At 39.1% G+C, this 8,491-nt stretch overlaps 1 pseudogene; it reads left to right on the forward strand.

Annotated features, from left to right (window-relative positions):
• Positions 1 to 5,820: 5,820 nt before the first annotated feature.
• LOC136175821 (olfactory receptor 51V1-like) lies at positions 5,821 to 6,762 on the forward strand (annotated as a pseudogene).
• Positions 6,763 to 8,491: the final 1,729 nt, after the last annotated feature.

The following is an 8,491-nucleotide window of genomic DNA, read 5'->3' on the forward strand; positions in this document are numbered from 1 at the left end:
AATGGTTAACAACGATGTTATAAAGCATGGGAAAGAGAAATTGGGAGTTGGGAATATTCTAATGTAAGTTACCTTTGGTACTCATAACGTGGCGTGTTTTTGAGTCGCTAAGTCATGTCTGACTCTTTTTCAACCCCGTAGACTATAGCCTGCCAGGTTCCCCCGTCCATGGGATTTCCAAGGCAAGAATACCGCAGTGAGTTGCCATTTCCTTCTCCAGGGGATCTTTCAGACCCAGGGACTGAACCTGCATCTCCTGCATAGCAGGAAGATTCTCTACTGCTGCAGATTTCTCTACCAGGGAAGCACATAAAGTGATATATTATTGTGTAAAAGTGAACTTGGATTAGGCACTTGCTAAACAAAAATGAAAAATATGTAAAATTGATATGCAAGCAGATAAAAAAGAATCATCTAATGTGCTCAATTAAAACTAGGGAAGAGGAAAAAAGAGAGAAAGGGAACAGAAACAAGAAAGAAGAGAAAAGTAGATCAAGTATAACTTATAGAAAACAATATCAAACATGGCTGATTTTAATCCAATTAAATCAAAGATCACTTTAGGTGTGAAACATCTGAATATCAAAAGTAATAGGGATAACTTGTCAGAATGAATTTTAAAAACCCATAATTAGGTACAGGTTAAAAGTTAAAGAAAATCATTGTATGAACACTAATAAAAAGAAATCTTAATTAAATACATTGTTTTCAGACAAAACCGATTTCAGAACAATGAAAACTATCATGGATGAGGTAGAACATGACATAGTAAAAAGAAAAGGGTGGGGCAATTTTTACCCAAAATTAGTATTCAGAGTTTTTGTGGTTATTTGTGGACATGCTCAGAGAGGGAGGAAAGTGAGTCTCCTGATGTAAATACATGTCCCTGATATAATACTTTCTTTCTTGGTTCAGCTCTCATACTGCAAATCATCTTCTTCATGATGCATTTTGTGCCATCATTAAACATTTTTGTGCTTTTGATAATAAATTTGCTCCTTGAAAAGCCTTCAAACATAGTGCTGTCCAGTATAACAGCAGGAAGGCTGAGATGGACCTTACAGAAAATGTGTGTGTTACAAAACCTTTCTTCAAGTGTGGTTCATACTGCTGTTGTGAGTTCAAAGTCAATGAACCCATGATAGAGTACATCCAGGGGAAAAAAAAAAAGAGAAAATACCTGCATCCATATATGAGGACCCTCTAGGAAGTGCTACAATAACATCTGTAGTGCATTATGAAACTTGAAGAAAATGGGATAGCAGCTAAATTTGTGGATTCATGAGACAGCAGCTGACAAGAAATTCATAGTGGACATCATTGTTGAATAATTGAAAGCCAAAGAAATTAATGGTCAAGATTTCAGGCTTTGAAGAATGGTATCCCTTTTCAGCTAATGCTAGCTGATTGAGTGTTTCAAATGGCCTTTGGCATGGTAAATTTTAAATGTTAGACAGAGTAGTTTTTATATATGAGGAAGTAGAGGAATTTTTTTTTAATTAGTTAACTTTTTATTGAAGGATAATTGCTTTACAGAATTTTGCTGTTTTGGTCAAACCTCAACGTGAATCAGCCATAGATATACATATATCCCCTGGCTTTTGAACCTTCCTCCCATCTCCCTCCTCATCCCAAGCTTCAGGTTGATACAGAGCCCCTATTTGAGTTTCCTGAGCCATACAGCAAATTCCTGTTTGCTACCTATTTGACATATGGTAATGTAAGTTTGATTTAGGTCATACCTGAATGGTCTAGTGGTTTTCCTTACTTTATTTAATTTAAGTTTGAATTTGGCAAGAAGGAGTTCATGATCTGAGCCACAGTCAGCTCCCAGTCTTGTTTTAGCTGACTGTATAGAGCTTCTCCATCTTTGGCTGCAAAGAATATAATCAATCTGATTTCGGTGTCGACCATCTGGTGATGCCCATGTGTAGAGTCTTCTCTTGTGTTGTTGGAAGAGGATGTTTGCTATGACCAGAGCGTTCTCTTGGCAAAACTCTATTAGCCTTTACCCTGCTTCATTGCGTACTCCAAGGCCAAATTTGCCTGTTACTCCAGGTGTTTCTTGACTTCCTACTTTTGCATTCCAGTCCCCTATAATGAGAAGTCCATCTTTTTGGAGTGTTAGTTCTAAAAGGTCTTGTAGGTCTTCATAGAACTGTTCAACTTCGGCTTCTTCAGCTTTACTGGTTGGGGCATAGGCTTGGATTATCATGATATTGAATGGTTTGCCTTGGAAAAACAAACAGAGATCATTCTGTCATTTTTGAGACTGCATTCAAGTACTGCATTTTGGACTCTTTTGTTGACCATGATGGCTATTGCATTTCTCCTAAGGGATTCCTGCCCACAGTAGAAGATATAATGGTCATCTGGTTTAAATTCACCCATTCCAGTCCATTTTAATTCACTGATTCCTAGAATGTTGACATTCACTCTTGCCATCTCCTATTTGACCACTTCTAATTTACCTTGATTCATGGACCTAACATTCCAGGTTCCTAGGCAATGTTGTTCTTTACAGCATCGGACCTTGCTTCTATCACCAGCCCCATCCACAACTGGGTGTTGTTTTTGCTTTGGCTCCATCCCTTCATTCTTTCTGGAGTTATTTCTCCACTGATCTCCAGTAGCATATTGGGCACCTACCACCCTGGGGAGTTCCTCTTTCAGTATCCTATCAATTTGCCTTTTCCTACTGTTCATGGGGTTCTCAAGACAACAATTCTGAAGTGGTTTGCCATTCCCTTCTCCAGTGGACCACATTCTGTCAGACCTCTCCACCATGACCCGACCATCTTGGGTGACCCCACACGGCATGGCTTAGTTTCATTGAGTTAGACAAGGCTGTGATCCTGTGATCAGATTGGCTAGTTTTCTGTGATTGTGGTTTCAGTGTGTCTGCCCTCTGATGCCCTCTCGTAACACCTACCGTCTTACTTGGGTTTCTCGTACCTTGGACGTGGGGTACCTCTACATGGCTGGTCCAGCAAAGTGCAGCTGCTGCTCCTTACCTTGGACGAGGGGTATCTCCTCACAGCCACCCCTCCTGACCTTGAACGTGGAATAGCTCCTCTCAGCCCTCCTGCACCCAGCGCAGCCGCCGCTCCTTGGCTGAGAGGACGGCAGCTCCTCTCAGCCGCTGCCCTTGACCTCGGACATGGGGAAGCTCCTCTCGGTTGCCACCCCTGACCTTGCATTGGGTTCTACAAACTCAATGGTAATAATGTGTCAGTGTTAATTTCATGATTTGATGATTGTATTATTGTCATGTAGGAGATTGTCATTATTTGTAGAGAACACATACTAAAGAATTTGAGGATTGTGAGACATCAGATAAGAAACTTACTCTAAGTGAATCAGGAAAACTGTTAGGTGTGCTATGTTTGAAACTTTTAAACAAGAAAAGATTTACTGAATTGCTTCAGAGGAACAAATTAAATAAAAGTTACCTAAAATTTCATATACAGCACTTGACAATAATTATACACATATGAAGATGAGAAAATACACTAAGTATTCCATAGATAAGTGCATGATGAACTAAGTATAATTAACCCTAATTGAATGTTTTAGCAATATGTGTATGTGCTCAATCTTATCTGATTTTTCAACCCCATGAACTGTAACCTGCCTGGCTCCTCTGTCTAAGGAATTTTCCAGGCAAGCATACTACAGCAGGTTGCCCTTTCCTCCTCCAGGGGGTCTTCTCCACCCAGGAATCAAATCCACATCCCCTGCATTGCAGGTGTATTCTTACCACTAGCGCTACCTGTGAGGCCCAAATGTGTGTCATTATTATAGCATATTTTCAAAAAAAATTTTAATATATGGTTCTCAATATTATGCCTGTCAAAAAGGAAACATATTTCACTACAGTTCAGAAGAGAGAATGATCAACTAATAAAAAAAAAGAAGAAGAAGAAGAAGAAGAACTTTAGAAAAAAAGCAATAAATCAGTTCAGTTGCTCAGTCATGTTAAACTCTTTGCGACCTCATTAACTGCAGCACACCAGGCTTCCCTGTCCATCACCAATTCCTGGAGCTTACTCAAACTTATGTCCATTGAGTCGGTGATGCCATCCAAACATCTCATCCTCTGTTGTCCCTCTCTAGTCCTGCCTTCAATCTTTCCCAGCATCAGGGTCTTTTCCATTGAGTCAGTTCTTTGCGTCAAGTGGCCAAATTATTGGAGCATCAGCTTCAGCATCAGTCCTTCCGATGAATATTCAAGACCAATTTTCTTTAGGATTGATTGGTTGAATCTCGGTGCAGTCCAAGGGACTCTCAAGAGTCTTCTTTAATGACACTTTTCAAAAGCATCAATTCTTTGGTGCCCATTCTTCTTTATAGTCCAACTCACACATCCATACATGACTACTTGAAAAACCATAGCTTTGACTAGATGGGCCTTTGTTGGCAAAGTAATGTCTCTGCTTTTTAATATGTTGTCAAGGTTAGTCATAGCTTTTCTTCCAATGAGCAAGAGTCTTCATTTCATGGATGCAGTCACCATCTGCAGTGATTTTGGAGCCCAAGAAAGTAATGTCTCTCACTGTTTTCTTTGTTTCCCCACCTATTTGCCAAGAAATGGTGTGACTGAATGCCATGATCTTAGTTTTCTGAGTGCTGAGTTTTAAATCAGGTTTTTCACTCTCTTCTTTCACTTTCATCAAGAGGCTCTTTAGTTCTCCCTTGCTTTCTGCCATAAGGGTGGTGTCATCTGCATATCTGAGGTTATTGCTATTTCTCCTGGCAATCTTGATTCCAACTTGTGCTTCATCCAGCCCTACATTTTGCATCATGAACTCTGCATGTAGGTTAAATAAGCAGGTTGATAATATTCAACCTTGACATACTTCTTTCCTGATTTGGAACCAGTCTGTTGTTCATTGTCCAGTTCTAACTATTGCTTCCTGACCTGCATACAGATTTCTCAGGAGGCAGGTAAGATGGTCTGGTATTCCCATTTCTTTAAGAATATAGCAATAAATAATAATAAGCAATAAATAATGAATAAATAAATAATAAAACAATAAATCAGCCTTACTAAAACATATTTCTTATTTCAGAGTGAAAACGAGTCAAGAAAAATGCTTCAGAATGCTGATATTCTATTTTCCCATTGAATGTTCATGTTTTGCCTTCTCCTTTTGAGTAAGTATTGGATTTTCAGTCCATTCAATAATGTTCCTCTAAGATTAGAAAAGAGTTGAGGACTCCCGGGAAAATGCAGTTATTCATCTATTCCTCACATTTCCAAGGAACTACTACTTTGTAAGTGACCACACAGAATCTCTCACTTGCATCATTCACCCGAGGGGACACTGGTGTCCCAGGAGCATAGGTTCACTGGACTCACACAATCAGTCCTCTACTTCCCTTCCTCATAAACATGAACACTCTAACTGCCTGGGCTCAAGGACTTGGGATGGAGAAAGTGTGCAGAGGCTTCTCAGGAGCAGCAGAGCAAGACAGCAGTGTGCTCTCAATAACTTCAGTCACTGTCACCTGGATCGTGTGCTGCCAGTCTCTCAGAGAGACTAAGAAGGAATGAGGTTTATGACTTACTCTGCCTAAAATCATCAGGATCTGATCTTCTCTAACTTCTCCTCTAACCAAGGAGGTTCCCTATGAAGTCATCTTGCGCTATAACTTCTAGTACAGAGTTGACACTGCCTGGAATTCTACAATCAGCTTTCCCTGGGTGATAATCCAAGAGGCTGTGTTATATCTGACTATTCTTATAGGCAGCAAACAGTTTAAACAAAACTGTGAATAAACATTCACTTTAACTTGGAAATTATTTTACAAATATTCATGTCTGCTTCTTTTGCTTCCAATATCAATTCTTCGATATTCATTCTCACTGGGTTCCCTGGCCTAGAATAATACTATCCTTGGTTTTCATTTCCATTTTCTTTGATCTATGCTGTGGTTTTCCTGGGAAACTGCTTGGTGCTACATGTGGTTCATACTGAGCCGAGCCTGCATGAGCCCATGTTCTACTTCTTGGCCATGCTGGCCCTCACTGACCTCTTCATGGGGTTGTCCACAGCACGCACAGTGCTGGGGACCATGTGGGGGCTCAGCCAGGAGATTGGTCTAGATGCCTGCATTTCCCAGACTTATTTTGTTCATGGACTGTCTTTAATGGAGTCTGGAGTCCTTCTGGCCATGGCTTTTGATCGCTTTATAGCAATTTGCATTCCTCTGAGATATACATCCATTCTGACTAATAGCAGGATCGTTTACTTCATGGTGACCATTTTGACAAGAAGCTCTTTGTCTATTCTTCCTGTCATCATCCGTTTGAAGTTCTTTCCTTACTGCAGACCCCACATTCTCTCTCATTCCTTCTGCCTGCACCAGGATCTACTCCGGCTGGCCTGCTCTGACATTCGCTTCAATAGCTTCTATGCCCTGGCTCTGGTGATTTGTACCTTGTTGCTGGATGCTGTCCTTATTCTCCTCTCCTATGTTTTCATCTTACATACAGTGCTCGCAATTGCATCTCAAAAAGAGAGGCTCAAGGCTCTGGAGACCTGTGTCTCCCACCTCTGTGCAGTCCTGGTTTTCTACATTCCCATCGTTGGTCTCACTATGGTACACCGCTTTGGGAAGCATCTCTCACCTCTGGTTCATGTCCTTATGGGCAACATCTATATTCTCTTTCCCCCCATGATGAATCCAATAATCTATAGTGTAAAGACCCAACAGATTCGAAGCAGGATGAAGAAGTGGTTTTCCCTGAAAATGTAGTGCAACCCCCTTTTTCTTAATCAGTAAGAATACTGTAATGTCAACACAATATGCTAGTTCCTATTTGTACAACCATTTACACATTGAGTACTATTTTCTATAACTTTTTGTCCTTTTATGAGGGCTTGAATATAAAGAACTTACATGTCTTGGTAATCATAAAGGTGAGAATTGAGTTTTTCTAATCCACATTCCAGGATAGGCTTCTAAAGTTTGCTGTAGAATAATCATAGCTCTTATGAACATGACAATGAATGTCTCTACATTTTATGGACATATTCTTTAAGCATGATTATCATATAAAAATTGTGTTACCCTGAATTCATCAATATTTTAATCATCTAGACCTATTTATAACTAAAATTTTGAAAATACATTTATGGTTTAAACTTTTATGTAATGTTCATGTCAAAACATATGGTGCAGTGAAATTGGGTTTCCCTCATTTCTAGCGGTGATGTAAGTATCATCTGAAACTGATGCAGAACCTTCCCTTTCATCTAGTTATTTTTCCCCATTAGTGACCTTATGGAAGTCTATTGAAGGAATTTTGACATAAGAAAATCAATATTTTCTCTATTGCAAAGATTGCCTTCTTAACCTCTATCCTCTTAAAATGAGATTATTGCATGAATACTCTTCATTCTACATTTTTGCTAAATAGTTTTTTGAAAGTTAGTTCAGTTCAGTTCAGTCACTTAGTTGTGTGGGGTCACTCTTTGTGACCCCATGGACTGCAGCATGCCGGGCTTCCCTGCCCATCACCAACTCATGGAGTTTACTCAAACTCATGTCCATTGAGTCAGTGATGTCATCCAACCATCTCATCCACTGTCATTCCCTTCTCCTCCTGCCTTTAATCTTTCCCAGCATCAGGGTCTTTTCAAATGAGTCAGCTCTTCACATCAGGTGGCCAAAGAATTGAAGTTTCAGTTTCAACATCAGTCTTTCCGATGAATATTCAGGACTGATTTCCTTTAAGATTGACTGGTTGGATCTCCTTGAAGTCCAAGGGACTCTCAAGAGTTTTCTCCAACACCAGAGTTCAAAAGTATTAATTCTTCGTCACTCAGCTTTCTTTATGAAAGTTAGGAAGTAGTTTTATTTTTGAAATTTAAAAAAAAAAAAAAAACTTTTTTCTTTAAATTTTTTATTGGAAGATAACTGCTTTTCAATGTGGTGTTGGTTTGTGCTATTCAACAACATGAATCAGTTATAAGTATACATATATCCCTCTATATATATAGAGGCTCTATATAGCCTCTATTCCACCCCTCGAAGTCATTGTAGATCACTGAGCTAAGTTCCCTGTGCTGAATAGATGCTTCCGGCTGGCTATCATTAGGATTTCTTTATGGCACTGTGTTTTTAAGATATTTAAAATATACATCATTGTGATTTGATGAATTCATTATTTTTAATGATTATCTTATATTTTTAACTATGAATACTTGAAGGATGGAGTCAAGTCAGCTTCTTTAGAAATCATTATATCCTCAATACTACAGTTAACCATGAGTCAAAGGATACATTCAATACAAGTTTTACTTAAAAAACAAATGAACAAATGAATTCTGAATAAATCTACTGGCACAGTTACATATTTTATTTCTTTCCATGCCTTTTTGCATTTTTAAGAAGAAAATGAGCTTCATCTTTGTGGTGAATGAATCAAGTCCATCTTTGTATATGGGACACAAAAACACTAAATCAGCATGGGCTAATCCAG

Source organism: Muntiacus reevesi, chromosome 9 (assembly GCF_963930625.1).
Source record: "Muntiacus reevesi chromosome 9, mMunRee1.1, whole genome shotgun sequence".
Lineage (NCBI taxonomy): Eukaryota > Metazoa > Chordata > Mammalia > Artiodactyla > Cervidae > Muntiacus > Muntiacus reevesi.